The sequence below is a fragment of the Stegodyphus dumicola genome, chromosome 10 (assembly GCF_044657685.1).
Source record: "Stegodyphus dumicola isolate Sdum_Otavi_A_Nest chromosome 10, ASM4465768v1".
NCBI lineage: Eukaryota > Metazoa > Arthropoda > Arachnida > Araneae > Eresidae > Stegodyphus > Stegodyphus dumicola.
Window position 1 is genome coordinate 175,276,095 of NC_140777.1, and position 24,619 is coordinate 175,300,713.

At 34.3% G+C, this 24,619-nt stretch overlaps 1 protein-coding gene across 1 annotated transcript in view; it reads right to left on the reverse strand.

Moving 5' to 3' along the window:
* The window catches only part of Rhp (GTP-Rho-binding protein rhophilin), a 241,758-nt gene that overhangs the window by 207,106 nt on the left and 10,033 nt on the right, over positions 1 to 24,619 (reverse strand). The gene's annotated exons all lie outside the window — the stretch shown is intronic.

Genomic DNA, 24,619 nt, shown 5'->3' on the forward strand with positions numbered 1-24,619 from the left:
CCTGTTATGCATTATAGTTTATGATCATAAATTTGTAAATTAAATCGAAATTAATTCGAAGGACACTGATGTTCGTTAAAGCTTTGGTCAACTGGTATATAGCCGGTGCGGGTCAGTGGGACTGAGATAGATTTTTTGAATTAAAATTAAACTGAAGGGCACTAGTGTCCGTCAAACTTGTTTTTTACTCCTGAGTTGCAGTCTGAAGGTCATTTGGTGTCAACCAGTCGGTCAACAATGTCTGGCAGTGCAGTAAATTTAGATAAATTTTTAAGATAAAATTAAAATGTATAATGTAATTGTTGCTAATTAACCCATTTGTATGACTTGAATCTGTACTATGAGTTTATCAGGACTTGTGTTTCTCTTTATTTGCTTTGGAAACATGAATGGTCCTGAATAGGAACAGGGAGCTTACTCAAGCTATGTTCAGGAAGGCGTGAAGTAGACAACACAAGCAGAAAGGATAAACGAAACCCTTTATTTTCAATACTTTACAGGTATTTCCGAAACTTAGGAATACAGAGACAAACCACTAGTGGTCTGAACGTAAGAATATAAAAACTACTAACTATAACTAAAACTCTAACTAAAAGCTAACTTTGTATTAGTATACAAATGCCTAGCACTAAGACTGGGCTTTATTTAAAAAAGGTACGTATGTAGTACGCCGAGCTGCTAAAACTGCGATACGTCTGCGCATATCAAGAGGGCTAAACCTCTGGCCTTAAAGGCAACCAGCAACAGAGTGAAAACTCGTAAAACTAAAGCGGCTTGCTTAATATAACTCCTTCTCTCTCTCTCTTTGGCAAAAAGCCACAACTTAAGTACTTGGCGTTATCAAGACAATTTGCATAAACAAGTTAAAGCATTTAATTCTGACCGGAAGTAGAAAATAAGAAGTGATAGTACAGTTTTAAAATAAAATAAATGTTAGTAAAACTTAGAATTCTTACAAGTTCTCCTTTGGTTAGCCGTCACCAGGATACAAATAAGTTAGGACTAGTTAAAGGCGAAGATTTTGAATGTTTTTGGCTAAGACGTCCGCAACTTTACTTAATGCCTGTCAAGTGTATTTGTTGATAGAGGTTGATGGAGATTTTCAATCAATCCATAGGCCATTGCTATACTGTAGTGCAATAAACTGCAATAGGTTTCGATGTTAAAATTTAATTAAAGGCTTCTGATGGCCTTCAAAGAAATTGGATGTTCAAGGAAGCAGAAACCTACTGTTTACCTATAAGTATTTAATGAAAAGCATACCGGTGTCCATTAAGTCTGTTGGACACCTAAAGACCTGACTGACAGCCAACACATCATATCCATACCAATAATTCACTAGTGTAGAGCTTTGAAGTAATTTTAGATAGATTTTTGAAATCAAAATTAAAATTAAACCTACCACCGGCAATCGAGCTTGTTACTTGCTAGTGACCTTGTAATGTTCCAAACTGGAATTTACAACTAAATGTGTGGAACCTTGAGAAATGGTAAGTGAATAATGACTTAGTTCGTAAAGATAGGAACGTAAACGTACAAAGGGTTAATTACCCTTTATTGTTCAAAATAAAGTTGCCAGATGGGACCTTCTCAGGACGTATAGAAAAGCCGCTACTTGTCTTGAACTCAAGAATGCTAAGAAATAAAACTTAACTAAACTTAACTAAAGAGATATAGCCGAAGTTATCAGAATTCTACAGGAGTTGGCCCCTTAACGCTAACTAAACGGCGAAGCTATCCAGGGCCTGAAATACGGACGAGCGTAGAAATAGCTTAGAGAGAGTGTAGCCTAAAAGGCGAACGCGCGCTGGTCAAAATCGTCCTCCTGGTAGAGCAGTGTTCTGGAACACCCGGGTACCTGGGCCGAAGGCCCTACCCCTTGTAGAACAGTTTAGTCACAGTTAGAACAGCTGGTCAAAATCTCTGGCTCTCTAACGAAATCAGTAGAACTTCAACTTTAAATACTTTCTCCTCATTCATTTGAATTTAATAGCGATTTTGAAAACACGTTCTGGTAGGAAATTTGAAAGCAGAAATTAGAAGCGACAGGACTTAACTAAAAATTAACTGTTAAAGACTTAGGACAAGCCTTACAACCTATATATTCAGCTAACTGGAGGGTCACCAGTGTGAAACAACAGCAAAAATTTAAATCCAACTCATAAAATCATCCGGACACCAACTCATTAATCATCAGTGTTAGTCAATTCAATAAATTTAGATAAGATGTTAAAAATAAATAAAAATAAATTCGTGGCCACCGGTAGCCATCAATCTATTGCTCTCTGGTGATATACGAATTTCCAAAGACCATGTATAGAGCAGCGCAATATTGTTGAAGTGGAAACACTTTCCCTACACAAATCTGGTAGCATAATATAAATTTTAACGTAATGCAAAGCTTCACAGAAATGGAAAGATTCGTTAACGAAGACATTTCTAATGTCAAAAATTTTAAGAGGGAAGAACCCACTCACATGAGTTAATCAAAAGTCAAATAAAATCAAAAGTCAAATAAAATCAAAAGTCAAATCTCTTAAGTCGGAATTATCTGAAGATAGTTAACTTCTCCGTATTATAGGATTATCATATTGTTACGAAATGTACTGGCGCGGTGAGATAGCTTCCCCGCAAAGAAGGTTTAGAAGAAGAAGAAGGTTTCGTTTCCCTTGCCATTTATGGCAAGGGAAACGAAACCATTTTATGGCAAGGGAAGATAGGGTTGGCGAGAAATCCCATTTGGCGACAAAACTGGCGATATGCCATGGACGGATGGAGAACCTTCTGGAACGAATTCTTATTGCTTTAGCCCAGAATGTTATCGAACATAAGCCGAAAGCTATATAAACCCTGCTGGTCCGCAGTCAGTGTGTGTGCCTCGTGTAGCGAGCTGATAGTCATTGAGCGAGTGTCTCGAAGTCTAGCTCCGAGTTGGTCGTCGAGTGCATCGAAGAGTCTCTTAGTGTATCGCGGTTAGTGCATCGTCGAGAAAGTGTGTTCAGCTCCGGGAACGACTGAACCGAAGAGTCGGGAGCTGTGCTCTGTGTGTCGTCGAGTGCATCGCGAGTTCTAGCGCGGAGAGTCTCGAGAGTACGTGGAGTTCCGAGAACGATAGAGCACAGTCGGGAGCTGTACTCTGGTGCTTTGCAGTGAAGCTGTCTCCAGCGTTATAGCCTCATAACCTAAAGGCTGTGTCGCTGATTGTTCCACCGAGCGTGCAGTAAATCTTCGACGACTGTAAAACGTGGAGCTGTCGTGATTAATATTGGTAAATAAAGTGTGTTTCGATATTCCATCAAATGCTGTCGTCGTTATTCACTCCAAATCCACACGAATCCCGTATGAGCGTGAAGGAAGCAAATAACGTAACAACTGGTGTCAGAAAAGAAAAACGGAACAATATATAGCCACGTGCAACACTAAAATAAACTTTTCGGACAAACACTTTCTCCCAGCACTAGGGAGATTTGCAGATTAAGCAGTTCCACTCAGGGATCCTTTGGCGCGTGAGTACCTCGTACATTTTACAAGGCTGAAGAAAATTTTCACCCGCAAGCTACCTATCTCATAATAAGAAAGAAGGGAAAGAATATTCTGGGAGGTCTTCACGAAGATCAACCAATTAGACTTACTGGATGCGAAGATTCCAGAAATGCTTGTTTTGACGTGCAGTTGAAAGTAGCAAGCAGGTCTAATAGTGGTTTTATGGTATTGTATGTATTTAAGATCAAGAGAATAACGATTCGATTCCTCGATTTAGTGTTAAGGTCTTTACAGTTTTATGAAAAGGAGCAAGGATTTTCAATTCTTTTTTAATTGTTGTATAGATCAGAGGTCAAAAATTTGTGGCAAAACATAAAAATTTTAGCACAAAATTAATTGGAATAAAAGTTAAGTTTTCAACAAATTTATATTGTAATTTTGCAATAATTTGCTCGATCTGTTTCAAAATTTAATTAACCATATTTTGCTTTAGCTAGTGAAAAAATTGCAGAGAAAGCTTGAAATTTCTCCGAAACAGAATAGTCTAACAAAGGAACGTTAATTTAAAGTTTATATATATATATATATATATATATATATATATATATATATTTTATTTTTCACTTTAGTTTTTGCAAAAGAAATTCCTTTTACCAATTATGCTAATATATTTGTTTGCCCTCATATAATGTTCGCACTTTGATTTTCAGGAAGAGAAAAATTATTAAATACAAAATTATATCTTTCGAAGCATTTTTGCTTTCTTACTTCCTTGTACGAAGTAAACTAAGTATTGTAATCGCGAAAAATTTCGGCTATCATATTTCAACAAAATATCCATTTTCACCGCTATCGAATGCAAGTTAACGACGTTTTTGCGTGACATCTGTACGCATGGACAAAATAAGGGACTCTTTTTACTTCCTTGTACGAAGTAAAAAGGAAGTATTGTAATCGCGAAAAGTTTCAGGCAGCATATTTCAACGAAAATATCCCATTTTGACCTCTTTCAAATGCAATTTAACGATGTATTTCCGTGATATCTGTATCTAAGGATAGAATAAAATAGTCATTTCCTCCAAAAAAGTTATAAAACTGCTTTAAAATGAATTCTGAAGAGAATTTTTCGTGCCGTCTGTACGAACGTATGTACGTGCGTGCTTACGTACGTATCTCGCATAACTCAAAAACGAGTAGCCTCAGAACGTTGAAATTTTGTATATAGGATTGCTATAACATGTCGATGTGCACCTCGTATTTTGGTTGCAATCGGCCGCACCAAACATACATATATATATCCACTCTGTTACCCGGCTCAGTGATCTCATTTTCTTTACTCTTATATGTTTGTAAATTGTACATTTTTTGCTTTAAAAATGATTGAATTATGTTGTTCTTATCTTCCAGTTAAGGTTTTTATGCCTTTAGTAAATGTGTATGCAATATTTTTAGAATTATCAACAATTTTAAAATTGTTTAAGTGCCGCTAAGTATAATTTGATGACGGCCATTGCGCTTGTTTACATTTGAAACAGCTGAGTAGCGGATTTGTTGCCAATCTAGAGAAACTTAGCTTCGCAACAACAAAGATAACGCCTTCATTTATTATTTAAATCATGCTTAATCCTTTCTGGAATTTTTTCGAGGAAATAAGAGTTTAAGATTTACTTCGTAATTTTTAATACGGATATTTTGAGTTTTTATGTATTTTTGCCTTGTCGCGAAGAGAAAACTGAATTAATTGAATGAGAAATATTCAATCGTCTGTGAAGAACTGTTTCTTTTTTGTTTTGTTTGCTTAATTTCTTTTATACATAGTTCTAGCTTTATTATAGTATTTGAATAGAATATGTGGCAACGATTAGATAACTCCTTAAATGATATAAATTTTGTGCAGTCTGAGTTATAATATGAACGAAATATAATACTGTTATGTGAACCTAGCGCCAGAGTGTCGCTATGGTAAACAAAGTGAATTTTAAAGAATGCATTTATTCTATTGTGATTTATGCGGTGTCGGCGAAGTAGGTTTAATTCAATCTAATAAGTTTAAATGAAATGCAAGAAAAAATGCGTATAATTTAATATTCCTTACAAGAAAGTCATGTGGTGTACACATCAGATTTTTTTTTTTTTTTTTTTTTTTTTTTTTTTTTACAAAAGAAATTGTAAAATAGATTTAAAATGGACTCAGTAGAGATTATTTCGTGATGTCTGTACGCACATACTACGTACATATATAGCTTGCATCACTCAAAAACAAGTAGTCGTAGAACTTTGAAGCTTTGCATATAGAATTGCTATAAGATGTAGTTGTGCACCTCCATTTTTTGTTGCAATTAGCCGCACCAAATGTACATATATATATTGCCACTCTGTCACCCGGCTCAGTCAGCTCATTTTTTTATTCTTATATGTCGGTAAATTGTGCCTTATTTGCTTTCAAAGTGATGTGATTGAATTCTGTTGTTCTTATGTTCCGGTTAAGGTTTCTATGCCTTTAGTTAATCTGCCTGCAGTAGTTGTAGAATTATCAACAATTTAAAATTTTAAATGTAGTAAGCCGAACGAGGTTGCTGTATATTTGCATTTCAAACTCATAGTAAAATAGTGAGTTAAGTCATTTTGTAAGGATCTTAAGTTTTACTAACGTTTATTTTATTTTAAATCTTTACTATCACTTCTTATTTTCTACTTCCGGCCAGAATTATAAGCGTTAAGGTTTTTATGCAAAGTTTGTCTGGCGAACGCCAAGTATTTAAGTTATGGCTTTTTGCCAAGCGAGAGAGAGGAAGCAGTGAGTCGACGCAGGCCGCTTACCTTAGAAGTTACGCAGTTGCTTGTTGCCTTCCAGGCCAGAGGTTTTAATCCTCTTGATAAATTTTAAACGTATTGTAGTGTTCACAGTTCTCTGTACTACATACGCTTCCTGTTATTATAAGGCCAATCTTCCACGTTTATTATTCTAAAGTTAAATTAGAGTTTAGTTTTATCTTTATACTTTTACGTTTTGACCCCAAGTAGCGGGTCGGTGTATTCCGAAGTACGGAAGTCATTGTAAATAGAGAAAAGTAAAGGGTTTTGTATACCCTTCTTGTGTATCCTGTTTACTTCCCACAGTTTTGAACATAGCTTTAGTAAGCTCTCTATTCCGAGTCAGGTCCTTGCATGTTCCCGAAAAAGGTTAAGAGAAGGAACATTGACCCTGATAATTTGACCAACTTAGTGTCTTTTTGCAAAGTGGGGCCAAAAGCAAACTTTCAAACTTATGCACCGAAAAATTAGTCTTCTCACTCGCTCGCCGAATTTCTTGTTTTTGCGGAGAAAATCTAATTTTAATGTGAAACAAAAAAAATCTGAAAGGTTTCAGATTTTAAATTACGTCCAAAGAACGTCCAAAGTTCTTTAACGTTTTGTGTGTTACCTTTACTTATTAAATATCATGTTCTTTGCACTTAAACCAAAAAATGCCGTTCAACAGCAATGTCGGAAAATATCAAAAATTCGTTTAAGTTTTACAAAATATGAAATCGATCATAAAACAAATTCCAAATTTCAAATTTGGGCTTTCAGATGCCCATATTTGCAGTAGGATTAGGTCATTCGAAATTGGATGCCTCTGGGTACTGTTGTTTTATCACAATGCGAGAAACAAACATACATTCATGCAGATTCTTCATTATTTAATTTCTTCAAATATAATGCAGGGCGATAGTATTTGGTGACAACGATTTGAAAAGTAATATGCCATTTATAGGGTTCCGCGCAAAATCGCAAAACGAAAACAATAGTCCTTCAGGGACAAAGCCCCTTTGCACTAAAAAAAAAAAAATAACTGTATTTGGTGCTTTATGTTTTTCTGTATTTTACAATTTGTAATGAAGATGCTTTGAGTTGGTATGTATTTTTGTCTTGTCGCAAAGTGAGAACTGAACTGATTCAATGTGAAATATATCTATAATGAAATTCAAGGAAATAAGTTTAATTGAAGTGCAGTAAAAAAAAAAAAAATGTGGATAATTTAAAGGCCGTTCCAAGGAATTCATGTGGTGTGCACATCAGATATTTGCATTTAATTATGTCCCCCCCCACCACCAAAAAAGACGTTTAGCCTCCATGATTGCGTGTATGCTTTTGTGATAATGTAAAACTAAAAAATGCTTTAAATAAATGTACTTAAAAATACTATTTAAATATTTTTGCTGAATGTAAATGCTTCTTGTTTTGTAGACGACGTTAGGTATTTTTTTGGACACAGGTAAGATGAAAAATTAGCAATCACCTTCTCCGAGAATCGAACCACGGACCTCTGGAATACCGGCCCAGTGTGCAGAACCACGAAGGCACGCCAAGAAGGTGGGAGAAATACCTTATATACTCCCCCTTTTAAAGGGCGAGTGGGGTTTTTAGGGGACCCACTCGCCAAATCCTGGGTGTGGAGAGTCATCATCCATCATCCTTTTAGTTCGGGCGCCACTGTAGAGACATTAGGATTTTTTGGAAGCAAGAGAGATTGAAAAATTAGCAACCGCATTTCGTCGGTCCCTGTTCGGGAGCCACTGTAGAGACATTAGGTATTTTTTTGGAAGCAGGTAAGATGAAAAATTAGCAATCGCCTTCGGGAATCGAACCACGAACCTCTGGAATACGGTCCCAGTGTGCAGAACCACTACACCACGAAGGCCAAGAAGGTGGGAGAAATACCTAATAGTTTATTTTCAAGAAAAGTAGTCAAAACTACATAGGAAAGTAGGCAGGAATTTTCCATTTTTGTATAGTATATTTAATAGCAGGTATTTTAATTTGTTTTCTTTCTTTTTTCCCTCCCCCTTTTTTGTTTCACATGTTTTTTATTTAAGATTATCATGGTCTCTCCTGTGAAATTAACTGCAAGTACTTAACGACTCATGTGATGTCTAAGACTGGAAATTTACATTGAAATGTTTAAACAAAGCTTGCGGACATATCACGAGCGTATACGATATTTTATAATAAGTTCTTTCTTTCTAATACAATGAAGCTTTATAAAAATTCCTAAATACATCTGGAAGTTGGAAAATAAATCTACAATAATAATTTATTTTTTTCCGTTACTTTGTGTGTGTAATTACGTCGTTCAAAAACTGAAGCGCCTAAATTTAAAGTGAAAATGCTGCTGGAAAATTTTTCGGTCTTCAGTTTTTTAAGACATAGCATTAGAGCCTATCTGATGCAATGTAATCAAAATTGTGGTCGCAGTAACACCCACATTGGTATAGGATAAAGGAAAAGTATACGAGCAATACCGTTCAAAATTCGTATATCCATTGTGCACAAAAAAAAAGGGGGGACCAGTTCTCTATCTCCCGTTCAATTAATTTGTGCTTTTCATCTCTCGGAAGCGTGACTTTGGATATATATTAGATTATGTATAGCGTTGTTCTAACATACGTGACCTTTTTCTGAAATCGCATACCGATTTTTTTTTTTTCCATATTTCGATTCTACGACTCAAATTATGCTTACATATTAAATTTTGTAATATTTGGTACGAATACGTGCCTAGAAATATACTTACCGAGAAATTTCAAAATTTAGCTTGGCGCAGCATTTTCATTTTGCATTAAAAATAATTCACTCAAAGAAATTCTTAATTTATGGTAAGCTATTTTCCTTTCCCTTGCAATGTGCAGGAGCGGTGTGGTTTACTCCCCTTATTAAAATTATTCTATCAAACAGTTTTAATAAGGTGAGTAAACCACATTTGGCGGTTTCATCACTTATAACAAATACGCCGAATTTCAAAACGCACCAGTATATAAATTCATGTCTAGCATGCAACATTTCGAATAAAAAACTAACTAATTTTTTGCAGGTATTCCTAAAAATATATATACTTTAAAGTGATGGTAAAATTTTTGTAGGTTATAATACCAAAAATTTTCGAAAAATTTATGAAAGTTACTAAGAATTAGAAATTTTGAAAACAAAATCAGAAAATATCTGCGAATTTTTGTTTCCAGACATGAAAAACGCAAGTTAATATCTTCAATCGGCCCAGTAGAACGAGAGATATAGAACTGTCCCCCCCCTTTTTTTTTTTGTCTTTTTAATGCAAGCTGTACTTCATGATTAAATCCAACATCTCTATTACAACGGTTTTTGCACAAAAAATAGAGACAATATAAACAACCAGTTTAAGGATGTGTTGATAACTACAATTTTTTCCATGACAGTACAATAAAAGGATGCGTATCATCTAAACAAACGTTATCTTATTTTACCCCAAAAGTACTTTTAACAGCAGTCAGTAAGAATATAAATAAAGGTCTAAAAAGGCAGATACGATGATGTAATCGATATACTCGACTTACTGCAGTATTGAGTGACTTGATTTAAAATTTTAGAATTTCTTCTGTCTAATGAAACTGCCTTAATCTTGTATCCTTACTTTTACTCAGAACAATGTCTCGTTTGTACTGTCCAATAAAGAATGTCCAGTTTTCTCTACTTTTATACAATGTCCAAGTTTAGATTCTATGAGATCTAATTCACCTACATACCACTACATGCTTCTCGAACATCTTATCTTATTATTAATATGAACTATACTTGAAAATGTGGAAATATCCTTCCTTTTCTTTCTATCTGAAAACAATTCACATGACAGTATTTTACTGGAGCTGTAGAACATTTCAATCATTCACGCATCCGTGCTTTAGCTCCTGATGTTAAAAGTGACCCACAGACAGCATTTTACTGGTAATTGTAGATCTTTCTCATCATCCCCGCTTTAGAAAGAATGTGTGATCATTCGATTAAAATGTAAAGAAAACCAAAATCATTCAATCACCTTTACTTCCACCAGGAGGCGGAACCTGCATGCTTAGTGAACCAAAGCATCCAGTTACATGATATTGCGTTAAAAAACAGTATGCGCGATCACAGCAAATCTGAGAACATTCTAAAATATTCATTATCTATGTAACAATCTACATTTATCATACTGTGACAAGATGAGACAAGAGGAAGTCGAAATAGCCCTGAAGAGCTTTTAGAATTATCATTATATGAGAATATCTGTGTTTCCTTCACATAAAGCCGCCATGATAAGATTGAATTTTAGAAAAAATGAAAAACGGAAAGAAGCAAAACAATGTCTCATGAAATCGCCGTAAGATTCCGCCAACGTAGCAAGGTCAATTCAATTTCAAATGTCCATCCGCTCTTTTTCCGTGAAGTTTTGAAATTACAGAAGTTCACCGTGGCTCAAGCTCATGAAAGCATGAAAAATAATATATCAGTTTCCTTGAGGAAAACGTATGCTTTATTTCAAGGTCAATAACAAGCATTCGAAAGACTTTTTTTTTAATATTAAATGTGCAGAAATGAGTAAATATAGATAAACATAAATATGATTTGAGATATTTTGAAAACATTTAATAGCAGTTTCGGAAACATTTGATAAAACATTTAATAGCAGTTCTGTTAATTACCCTTCTTTTGTTGAGAAACAAAATGCTGTTTAGCGTTGTATGTTTCACATTTTTAATACTAATCGAAGGAATACAAATTAAAAAACAAAAGAAATAAAAAATATCTAACGTGGGCACCAGATGACTTCGTTGTACTGCTTATTAAATGATACACATTTTTTGCTGCACTTCATTAAAACTTATTAACTCGAATTTCATTAGAGATATATTTCTCATTCGATCAGTTCAGTTCTTACTTCGCGACAAGACAAAAATACGTACAAAGCATCTTCATTAAAAACTGTAAAATACAGAAAAACCTAAAAGAGTTTTAAAAAAAATGTTGCAATATTTTAGAGTTTCTACGCAAAATCATGCAATTAGGAAAACAGGCAGAAAGCCGAAATTTTCGGTGCAAAAAATTTAAAATTAACTTATGTTTCCACTGGGCAAAAAGACACTGAAGTTAGTGTACTAACTGATTTAATTCACTATGCTGTTAGGAGTTTCAAATGTAAACAAACAAGCACCACGTTTGGCCTAGCGCGACTTTAAATTGTTGATAGTTCTATAACTATTGCATGCAGATTAACTGAAGGCATAAAAAATCTTAACAGGAACATAAGTACAACACATGCAATCAATTTTATAGCAAAAAAATGTAGAATTTACCAAATATCAGAATAAAAAAACTGAGCTCACAGAGCATGGTAACAATGCGTATATATATACATATACGAATTTAACAAACATTCTCTATTCGTAAAAAGCAAATTTAAAGTTAATAAATTTAAATGAAATTTAATGCAAACAAATAAATGATAATTAATTAATTAATTAATTAAATTTAATTTAATTAATTAGATCAGGGCGGAGAAGCATAACACATGATCGGCTTAGTAATGATCAGGTAAATATGCATCTTTCTGTATAGACTGAGCTCAGAATTCCTGTCAAGCTATAAGGTATTTCTCCCACTTTCCTAGCGTGCCTTCGTGGTGTAGTGGTTCTGCACTCTGGGCCGGTATTCCAGAGGTCGTGGTTCGATTCCCGGCGAAGGCGGTTGCTATTTTTCATCTTTCCTGCTTCCAACAACATACTTAATGTCTCTACAATAGCGGCCGAACTAAAAGGGTGTTGGATGAGGTTTCTCTACACTCAGGATTTGGCGATTGGGTCCCCTGAAAATTGGGCCTGAGGTCCCAGTCGCCCTTTAAAAAGGGGAGTATATAAGGTATTTCTCCCGCTTTCCTAGCGTGCTTTCGTGGAATAGTGGTTCTGCACGCTGGGCCGGTATTCCAGAGGTCCCTGGTTCGATTCCCGGCGAAGGCGTTGCTAATTTTTCATCTTGCCTGCTTCCAACAAATACCTAATGTCTTTACAAACTAGTCTCTTCGAATATACGAATCACGAATCATCTTCCACAGACCCTTGATAGACATTGGATCAGAATTGCGTCTTTTACCCAATATTGTCCAGAACTTCTTTACAGCAGATGAAGCACAATAACCATTCTTTAAAAAAAAGCTTCACAAGCACAGCCCGATCGTTCACTGACATGATACGGCTTCTGAGACTCAGAATAACTGGAATGTACTGTGTATTTATGAAGTGTAATATGTAGTGCGCATGTTACGTGTTTTAACGAGCATATTATGAAAATAATCGTCGTGTATTGATGAAATTTTTAACTATTTTGTTTTATTTGTTTGCCCAACAAATTCTCATTACGTTGTCAGGTCAAATTTCAGAGCATTCTGACCAGTAGTTTCCCTTTCTGCAGCGTTTTGAAAGTAGAACTTTAATTACAATCACCCTGTATATAATAAAAAATATAGTACACATTCTAATGAAATTAAACTTACGAGTGAATTTCTTCAAGGAACTATCAGGTTGTCTACAAGAATATTATTATAGCGCTTTTTTTCACGTAAGATGTAAAAAAGAATCAGTTTACTTCGGAAAGTTTCATATTTAACCTAAGTCGATTTTTAATTTAGGAAGTCTTTCATGAATGTCATTCCTTGCACATAGGGGGGCGAATGGCACTAATGTGCTTTGTTAGTTAACAAAAATTCTCAGCTTCTTCTGGAACGCTGATATTGCTTTAACATTATCAACTAACACAGCTTTTCTTTCAGTAAATGCTTTATTTTAGACATTATGCAAAATTAAATGCTTTCATTAAAAGATTAATGATAATATTAATGCGAAGTTTCTTCTTAAATTGAGAATTATGTAAGTTATAAAACTTATTTAATAAAAAACTACATATTTGTTGATATACCAATTGTATTTGGGAGAAGTTTAATTTAAACGCTTCTATGTTACCGATTTGTATTTTTGAATACTGTTTTACAGTATACATGTCTGAAATTATTTAGACATATTTTATATTTTATTAGGGTATAAGGTTATTCCCCCGCTTTCCTAGCGTGCCTTCATGGTCTAGTGGTTATGCACACTGGGCCGGTATTCCAGAGGTCCGCGGTTCGATTCCCAGCGAAGGCGTTGTTAATTTTTCATTTCTCCTGCTTCCAAAAAATACCTAATGTCTCTATAATTGATAAACTTATTAAGAACTGGAGAAAAGTTCTGTACAATAATTCGTAGTCGCTGACAAGCGTAATACTGACAGGTGAAGACATAATTGTCCTACTTACCTAAAAAATTGAGAAGTAAAGTAATAAAAGTTGATAAAGAAAAAGTTAGTATCACTTAAAGATAGTAGCACGCAATATTTGTTCCTTCATTGCCGTCTTGATGCTAAGAATTAAATTTTGTTTTAGAAATATTTTTACTTCTTTGTACGAAGTAAAGAAGCGATTGCAATCGCGAAAAATGTTGCGTATCATGTTGCAACGAAAATAACCATTTTGACCTCTCTTTAATCCATTTGAACGATGTTTTTGCGTCACATTTGCACGTACAGACAGAATAAAAGACTCTATTTCCAAAACGGATAGTAAAAAATTTTTAAAATGCACTCAAAAGAAATTTTACGTGACATCTGTACGTACATACGCACGTACATATGTATCTCGCATAACTCTAAAACGAGTAATCATAGAACGTTGAAATTTTGTATATGGGACTTCTATAACATGTAGTTGCGCACCTCCCTTTTTGGTTGCAGTCGGCAGTACCAAACACACATATATATATGCGCAATAAAAACAAATTCAGAAGTAAACTGATCAGCAGGAATTTTAATGGCGTAGAAGTGTTGATCCATAATGAATAGGAAATTGGAGGCGCAGGCAGATTAAATCTTCATTTTTTCAGTAAACATGTTGCGGCCATAGTCAAGTTGACACATTAATTGTGCTTATATGGAAGTTTACATTTTACTAAGAAAAAAGGAGCAGACAGACAGCAGTACAGCTAGGCCAAAGCGCAAGTGCGTTATGTTCAGGGTGAAATCTTAATTCAGACTGAGTTAGTTTTGGTTCTCAATGCATTTTGATTGGATAGTTAATATTGCTGTGAAATTACTATTGGCTGCTTGAGTTTTAATTTCATTTACATCACCAGAATTATGTAAGAGTCATATGACATGGATTAAACATGAAATGACGCAGTGCAGAAATAGAGGTTACTGTTTTTAGAATTGAGAAAGAAAATTTACGTTGCTAATTTAATCTTTTATATATTCTTCATTTTTCTTACATATATATATTGCTTCAAAAAAATAAAGTAAAGTAAAATTTAATTTTAAATAATTCTCTCGCGCCATTGCTGCAAGGAATGAAATTTCAATTTAACAAACATTCTCTATTCGTAAAAAGCAAATTTAAAGTTAATAAATTTAAATGAAATTTAATGCAAACAAATAAATGATTAATTATTGTTGCGAACTAATCTACAATATCATTTAAATTCTGAGAGTATGTAAATCAAACGCTAGTATCAAAACCCATGAATAAATATAAAATTCAAAAAATTATTTAATCCTAAAAAATTTATTTATAAAAATGCATAAGTGAATGATTGTTGAGCAGGCAGGAGACAGACTTATGAAGGGGAAGTTGCCTCCAAACCTAACTCTTCAATCATTCAATTCGTGTTTCGTCATCCATGTAGATAAGGGTAAAAGTCAAAGCCAAAAAATAATGTGGTGAATTACTAAAAAGAAATTTAAACAAGTGGAATTTTCAGAAATTAGCAATTAAAAGAGTAGCCTCTCTATGGAGAATTTAAAATTTTAATGTAAATTTTATTTAATAAATCTCAACATATAATAAAAGAAAGAGTCTGTGTGTGTGTGCGTCTTTCGTTCGTGCTGCGCTTAAGCTAATAGACCCACGGCTAAGAAATTTGGTACATAGGTGCATCTAGACAAGAGCCAGTGCACCTTGAAGCGATTTTTTCGAAATTCGAATTAGAATTTTTTTTATTTTATGTTTTGTGACGAAATCGCGTCATTTTGAGACATAATGGGCTATAGGAAAGCGAGATTTTACTCTACACACTCTTTTCACATCGTCATGAAACGTAGGCACTTAGCTATTTTACGAACTTAAAATAAATTTCGTGTTTCAATAAATCGATTCAATACGAATTTATTTAACAAAGTGAGCTTAATACCTTTTCAACGGGATTTTTAAAAATGGACACTTTATTTTTCTTTGATTTTTGGACACGTTAAACTTTCATCCTTGCTACTGCTTTTACAAAAAAAAAAAAAAAAAAAAAAAAAAAAAAAAAAAAAAAAAATTGGAAAATGATAATATTTTGTATTTTTAAACAATTTTTTAAATGAAGCTTCCGAGTACACTTCTCACATCTCACAGCTTTAAAAATGTGATTTTGGAAACAATTTTCCTGTCTTATTGTTGTTTATAGGTTTTTGATGAAATCGCATCATTTTGAATAGTTTCATTCTTTTAGAAATATGGGCTTGACAACAATTTTTCATCGTATGTCACTGTTAAGAGACTGGCATATTTCATTGTCCTTTTTCAATATATATATATATAATACATTTTTATTGATTTTTTTTTTATAAAGTTGTTCTGCAGAGTAAAATTCTGCGCGGAACTTTATGTTTTTTGAGTTGCTTTCATGTTATTTTTTGCTTATTTCACTCTTTGTAAGATATTGAAAAATTTTGCATGATTTTTTTTCTTCAACGGAAAGTTGGTTAATTTTTTTTATTAGGATAATTAATATTTGTATTTAGGGATATAGCTTATTTCATTGTAATTTTTTTCTCTTGAAAATATAAGATAAAATATCATTAATTATACTTTGCTTTTCAGAATTTTTTTGCTTTTTGTATTCTTTTATGTTATTTATTGCTCATTTCACTGTTTTTAAAATATTGAAAAGTTCTGAGTGATTTTTTTAGGAAAGAAAGTGCTTGACCTCCTTTATACCATTTGAGTTCTTAATATTTTGCAAAGAGAAGTTGGTTAATTTATTTATTAGGATAATTAATATTTGTATTAAGGGATATTGCTTATTTCATTGTAATTTTGTTATACGTAATAACTTTTTTTTTATGAAGTTGTTGGAGTAAAATTCTACGCAGTTTTTAAATTTAACGTTTTGCCATTTTTCTGGTACACTTAAAATCCAGACGAAGGCTGGCAGCGAAGCTGCTAGTTAAAAATAAATTTAAAATAAATTTCTCGCTAATATATTCCAAGTTACCTCCATTAAGACATCATTCATAGCTGTTGTATTATGGCTACTATACACTTCGTGATCGTACGTGATAAAATGACACATCTACCTTCAAACTTCAATAACAATCTAGAAACTCAAACAAGAAACTGATAGAAAAGAAATACTAGAAAAAGACAGAAAAAATATCTTTGCCGACATACTGTCACCAACGAAAACCTCACGTGACATTTTCCCCAAAAGCTGTTATCTCCCGTTTCTTATCACGAAGACACACAGGAATATGACAGAATGCGAGTTTCAGCCGGAGATTGGCAAGAAAAAACTTTATCAAGAAAGAACTACTTGCGAAAACTTCGTAAACACCCCTCCGTGTTCCATTTATGACTGAAATCACGCACTATACTTAAATACCTTTCAGCAGATACTTTTGTGCTGAAGACAAAGAAGTTAAACAGTTAACCTACTAAGGCATACAAAGGATTGAAATTGGAGATGAAACTTTTTAATAATCAAATCTCACGAATCTGAAAAAAAAAAAAAAAAAAAGATTCCAGGCTCAACAAATTCGAAATTTCGTGCCTTTTTTGCCATTTTTGAGTATTTCAGATTCTAACCTGAAAAACCACCAAACACTTAATACAAAATTTCGAAAATATTAATTTAACTGAGCCCAGTAGAAATGTTCGTTTGAAAAAGAACGCGAATGTTGCAATTTCAGTGAACCTGAAACATCACTATTTGTTTTGAATTAAAACGATCCTAAAAAAAAAAAAAATGTTAAAAAAATCTGTAACATTAATGAAATATTTTTGATCAAATTATATTAAGAAAATGAATTTCATGATTTAAGAGTTTTAGTTATATATTTTGTTTTATCGAATTTCGTTCGAATCTTTTTAATAAATATAGATATATTTTTAAAAATTATATTCTTAAATCTGTTCCCGTTTAACGCAGGTTTCAGATTTTTCTTTGATTAAAAACTTTTATTATCAAGATTCTTTTTGCTTATTATTATAATTCTCAAGATACCAGAAATTTGAAATTCAAACTATTCGAGAAACTTTTAGGATTATAATTTTAAAAAAAAATCTTCTGATACATTTACTTTCTAGTTAAAACACAATTCGCCTACCACTGAATACTCAATTTCAGAATAATCAGTTTTGAAAATAGTATCTCCAAATATTTAAGAATTTATTTCACCAGGAAAAAAAGTGCTGTGCAGAGACCAATCAAAAACAGTATGGAGAATTGGCGTTTGAGGCAAGTTTGCTTGCAATACAGGTGCTCGCGCAGGAGCGCTACTCCGAGGATAATATTTATGCCGATTTTCTAACATGTGAAAGTTCTAATATGTGAGAAAGGTCCATAAAAAATTTGGGGTGAAGCGATGAACAAGATGTCACAGGTGCAAAATGATGCAGTAAGTTCCTAAACAGTCTTGTGGGCCGAACGAGTCCAATAGCTATACCTGTGGTGACGCGTAGAAGTGAAGAGTGCGCGAAAAAGAAATGCCTCAAATTAACCAAATATAACATTCATACAATTAGTTGTTTACATAAAATAGTAGCACATACAATACACAAGAGTACAACAGTAAGTAAGTACACAGATAATGCACAGTACTATAAATAGAGTAACTAAAATAGGATTATAAATATATATTTTTATCAGAAGTTATTTATAATATATGCCAAATTTAAGGGAGGTGTCTGAGCACTGCTTGAGGTCTTTTTTTGTTAACGCTACCAACGGGGTCGTAGTAAAGGATGGGAATAGTGGGATTCTGCACGTTACATCATATTGTCATAGAATTTTTTTGCCAATTTGGCAATGTACACCTAAATCTCAGGCATTTTTAATTCTCGATGAATGGCCGAGTTTCTAATAAACCAGCGGCTTTTGGCCAATTCTTTAAGAGCAACATTCTGTGCAACTTGAATCTTATTGATTGCCGTTTGGCAGGCATATCCCTAGGCAGGACAGACATAAGGAAGCATGGAACGCAAAAGGGTTTTATAAGATCAGCAACTTGCATTCTAGAGATAAGGCAGAGTTCCGAGCAATTAAGGGGTGAAGTGTTCTTTTACGTACCCGGAACTTAGAGAGTATATGTGTAATGTGTGGAGACTATGTGTGTCGATCATCTATAACAACGCCTAGGTAATGGGTGTGCTTAGTCCAGGGAATTGACTCTCCAAACATTTGGAGTTGAACTTCCAGGTTGATGTCCTTTCTTCGTTTTGTGAATACGATGGCATCTGATTTCTGTACATTTATTTGGATTTTCCAGGCATTTAGTCAGGATTCCAGTGAATGAATGTGATTTTGTAGTGTTGAAACGGCTGAGCTGAAAGATGCATTTTGCGAGAGAATCACAGTGTCATCTGCATAAATTGCAAGAGTGGTGTGTGGTGTCTGTGGGATGTCGTTCGTGTTTTGATTGAATAAAAGGGGCCCAAGAAGAGACCCCGGGGGACCCCAGCCTGGGTTGGGCTAGGAGTGGAGGAGAATTTACGGTCATGAGTTTTAGGTACAGAGCGACCGCGTTAAACAAAACCTTGGTTAGCATTCTGCCAAAATATTTAAGGATCGTCCAAAAAAGGTGTTAATTACGTGTCGCAGGGTGAGGAGCTGATGAGGGGGGGGCGAGTTTGCTATTCTCCAGAAAGAATTTACTATTGAAAGAGGGAAAGTCCCTGTGTTATCGAGTGATGCTGTCGTCAGTTATCTTACGCGCCTTTATTTCATATTCGCAAACATGAACACGAAGATTCGCATTCATGTGCGACGCTGGGAACCAAAAATGTTGAAACATTTTTTTCATAACATTTTTTTCGTTTTTTTCATATGAATTTTACGTGAACAGTGCATATTTCATTGCTTATTTTTAGAAATAATATCCTTAAAAATAATGAAACAATATTTTTTACCTGAAATATTCTTTCTGTAGTTAAAAAATAAATGTCAACAGGTATCTTCCCTGATCAAGCGGGGTCTTCCGTGATCGTAATTGATTTAAGGTGCCATTTGCTAATACTGTGATCTTTTACGAAAGAACTATTTTCGTTCTTTTTTAAAATAAATTAAATTAGGTTCCCTTCAACTTCAACTATGTATAATAATGCGTATAGATATTAGCTCAAAGATAAAAAAGAAACATAATAATTCATTTACTATAATTATTATAATTAATTAAATAACAATAATAAACAAATATTATCGTATAATGATTCTAACCAATTAATTATAACAACAATTATTATATAATAATATTTATTCATTGCACTTTATCATAAAATTATTTATATATAGCAAAAGTAAATTTTTATAAATGCTTTGAAATATCCCATACGGAATTACGTCCCTTTTCAGCTAAAAAGGAAAAATGGTATGCCTTCGTGGAGAACATTTATAAAAATTTGCTTGTATTCATGTAATACAAGGAGAAAACTACGAACATATCCATTCATAATTTGCTTATTTAATTACGACAAGGTAAGCGAAAGCTATTTACTTAAGAACTGCCCATTAAATTTCTTCTGTTTAAGAACTGGGATGTCTTTGTGGAGAATTTTCTTAGATCCGTATCTATCTTTCTTGATCCGTATCTACACTGCGCAGACCTTTCCAAGAATAGAAGGCCTTTATCTTAAAATTCAAATTTTAGATAAATTGAATTACAACCCAAAAAATCTGTTTTTCATGAATTCTCATAGCTTAAAGATCGCAAAATGTAAACATTTATTGCAAGTATCCAGAAATTTAATGGGGATGCGGATAAAGGCAATAATACTTTATTTTTATTTGATTTCCTGGGTTTTGTAAAAGCGGTCCATTGAACGTGATGTTCAGTATAGCAGGCTTAATTTTAAGGCCAGATATTTTTTAATTATCGCAATATAGTATGATAAAATATTGCACAGTAGTATGATAAAATATTGCTTTAAGACAGTTACTTAATAATAAGTGGAAAAATAAATTTTGTTTTCAGATTGAATTTTTAGGCAAACCTTTACCAACAGATCTATCACTATAAACTTTCTCGGAAAACTTCCCTTTTGTCAAAATCGCAATTACCTCTGCTACATTTATAAAATAAATGTTTCCTCTCCCCTTTCACAGTTCGATAAAATAGAGCCATGCTTCATTTAATATATTTTTTCATTTTTTCTCGTAAAATAAGCTTCATAAAAGCGCTTGAAATTGTCTTCTCATATCGGTAGGTTAAATTTAGAGATAGAAAAGGCGGCGATGGGTGGGGCACTGAAGGTTATTTTAAAGTCTTGGTGAATTATTTTGAATGCCGCTGGCTAAGGTATGCTTAAATGCACTCTGTCGAAAAATTTTCTAAAGAACCTTTGACGAAATTTTTGGTCGTTGGACTGATTACGTATTTTCTTCGTCGAATCAGGTTTTTAGGTCACCAATATTTTTAAAGATAGCAGATCTCATTCTTTTGCTTTGAATTCTTTTGCTACTATAATCAAACACCAGATTTGGTGTTTGATTATAGTAGGCAGTTCAGACGGTAGATTTCTTCTGTTTTCTTTGACTTACGTTTAAAAGGGGAAAAAGAAATACAACACTCTTTGAAGAAAACTTTAAGTTGTTTGTTGTTTTCAGTTCTTTCTCCGATTTCGCGCTCTCACAAAATAAAAAGTATTGCCATTTGAAAAAAAAAACCTATATATCGTAAATCTTGTTTCTTGTTTTCAGTTTACGAATTTCGCTTTTAGATAAAATAGACAGTCCTGCCACCTCAAAGAAATAAAATTCTTAGAGAAAACAAATGACGCACTAAGAAGGAGTAATGCAAATCGAACACAAATTGATATACGTACATACAAGGTTTTGACGGAAAATGCAAAGTTTTAAAGTTTGGAGGCAAATGCAGGAACATGGACACTACAGCGCAGTTGGCAGGATAATAAAGAGTAGAAATTTCGATTCTAGGTCATTAGTTTGAAGCCCAGCTAGAAAATTATACAATGCAATCCTCAGCTTTATACTATAGCCACATTGAGTTTGCTATTACAAGCTTCAATGCCAAAATTATTCAAGCGCTGAATAATTCTACCAAGTACGTAAATCAAGAAAACCCAAATGACCACATACTTGAAAAAATTAAAAGCACAGCCAGAAAAAAATAGGAACTGACCACGGACCCCCAGTGATAAACGTCATCTCAACTATCTTATGAGAGAAATAACACAACTAATAAGCGATTATTGAACAGAAAGATGGGACGCACTCCTGGAAAATATGGTGTTTGATCACAACACAGTCTGGAAGACTGCAAGATCTCTAAGATCAGAAAGATCCAATCACACTGGACCAGTACAGCATGCAAATAGCATTGCTCAGTCAGAAGAGAAAATTGCCGAAACATTCGATCCTAGAGGATTCCTTTGCTCCAAACATAGTGGGATGCTCACAATAAAAACAATAAGATGAAGAAATTCGAAATCACCTACTCACATATATGCAAAACAATGACTCCACCAGCATTCCGTATTCAACTCCCAGCGAAATCTCAAAATAACTCGACACTAAAAATTCTCGCGCATATGACAACATATCCAACAAAGCAATGAAAGAAACTCCAAGATAACTTTCCATCCGGCTTAAGTCCCAATCACATTATGTTTCGGCTACACGGGACTTGACGTCGAAAGGGACAATTCTCAGAACCCGCCCAATTCTAGGAAATCCATGTAGCTAGGTTACCTATTTCACTTACTACAAAGACTTGAACGCCAAACACTAATCGATTATCGCTCAGATTGGGATCACGTGAGGCTTCAGAAGCAGAACTTTCGTCTGATTGGTTGTCTCTACCCGGGACTAAGGTCCAGCCGAGACATTTTCGGTGAGGTTTGAAAAACTCCTGCATAGCCGCAACATTGTTTGCGTAGCTAGGCGGGACTTCATTCAGGCGGTGCTCTTTTTTCTAGAAATCCTCTCGTTTAAACCAGTGCTACCAAAATCTCGTTTCTCAGAAAAGTCCCGTCTAGCAGGGTCTGTAGCCATGTGTGAAAACCTCTTTAGAAACATCATTAACGAATGCTTAAGCTTAACAGATTTTCCTCAACAATGGAAACATGAAACCGGGCAAGACTTGAAAATAAAATTCCAACCAGTTATAGACTTGAAAACCATAAAGACTTGAAAATTCCAACCAGTTATAGACTAATAAGCCTTCTTCCCTGCTTTGGAAAAATCTTCGAGCGTGTGATACATATCCGTCTCAGCGAACATCTTACTGTAAACAATGTTCTCAATGATAACCGGTTTGGCTTCAGAAAATATCACAGTACTACCCCACAAATTGTAAATTTAGCTGAAATGATTGCCGAAGCCTTCACAAACAAATGCAGCGTCGCAGAGTTTTCTTACATATATAGAAGGCTTTCGATAAAACCTGGCTTGAAGGCCTCATATGCAAACTTATTATGATCGAGTTACCAAGCAAACGATACATTTAATTTCATATATAAAATGTCATACTTTCCTATTAAGAGTCGGTGATACGCTTTCTAAAAGAAGTACATGCGTACTAGAGTACCATAGGCTCGGTCTTAGCTCCAACATTATTCAATATATATCTAAATGATATGCCGGAGCCTCTAAATAAATATGCAGCTGACAAGTATGCAGATGCCAAATATGCAGATGACAAGTATGCAGATGCCAAATATGCAGATGCCAAATATGCAGATGACACAGTTATCATGTCCAGATCAATCAGGCTCCCAACATGAAGTTGACAACCTGCACTTTGAATTTAAGAATTTTTCCCCAATGGCGGGCACAGGTCATCATAGACGTTGGCCACTACTAAGGCCAGAAGCAGTGGTCACTTTATTATGGAGGCACACAATAGATGAGCCACCTTTGCCTCCTATGAAGGAGCCAACAGTTACAGCCATGCCTGCTCCGGGATTCCAACCCAGGCCTTTTATTGTCGCAGTTGGTTTCCCTAACCATTATACCGTGTGGGCGGCATTTGGACTTAGTATAACAGTAATCGGTGCAAACTGTGAAAAATCAAACTAAATGCAGGAAAATACTATGTCGTACTTTTCAGATGATATCGCAAAAATCAACAAGTCGGTCTTAATTTACAAATTGATAATCAACTAGTCCCAACAGCAAGCTCTACCAAATATCTAGGAATCGTCTTTGGATGAACGGCTGAACTTCATAGAACATGTATATGCATTAAGCAAAGCACATGCAGCATATATGGCTATGTACAGCCTGATAAGACGAAGATTTAAACTCCACATAAAAGTACAGAGAACCCTACACGTTTCCCTTTTTGATATCCCCAATATTGTTTTATGGAGCACCAGTTTGGGCCACAGCACCCAGAACCTACAGGGGAAAAAATATAGACCTTCCAAAATAAAATTCTCCGTTCCATCACTAAATCGCCTTGGTTCGTGAGAAACTTAACGCATTCACAATGATTTTGACCTTCCGCAAGCTCAAGACTACATTCCAACAACTTTTTCACCAAAGTGATGAACTCAAATTACTCTTATACTGCCGAATTGGCAAATTATGATCCCATAGTTGAACAACTATTCAAGAGACCTCACGCGACTTTTCATAATCCAACTTACTAGTTTATCTAGTCCTGCTCCAAGCTTTTCAGCGATAAAGTTTATAAATCCTAGAAAAGCAGGAAAAGGACTTTCCATACACTACCACTTCGTGCATATTATGTAAATATGTTTATTTTTATATTTTTGTATTGTCCGTATCTTCCATCTATAAATTTTATCAATCAATTTGTTTGTATTTACATAACATGTATCCTACACCGCTCCTATGCCGTAATTTCCACGTCAATAATTCATCTATTCTGAATCACTCTAGTTGGCTTCACAGAAATCTGACATCTGCCATTTTCTGCCTGCACCTTTTAAGTGACTCACCAGCCTTATTCCATCGCCGTTTAACGATTGCGCTTATTTTCTATACATACCATATTTCTATACATCTGCCTAGGAGCAATTTCAAAGAAAGGTTAAAGACCA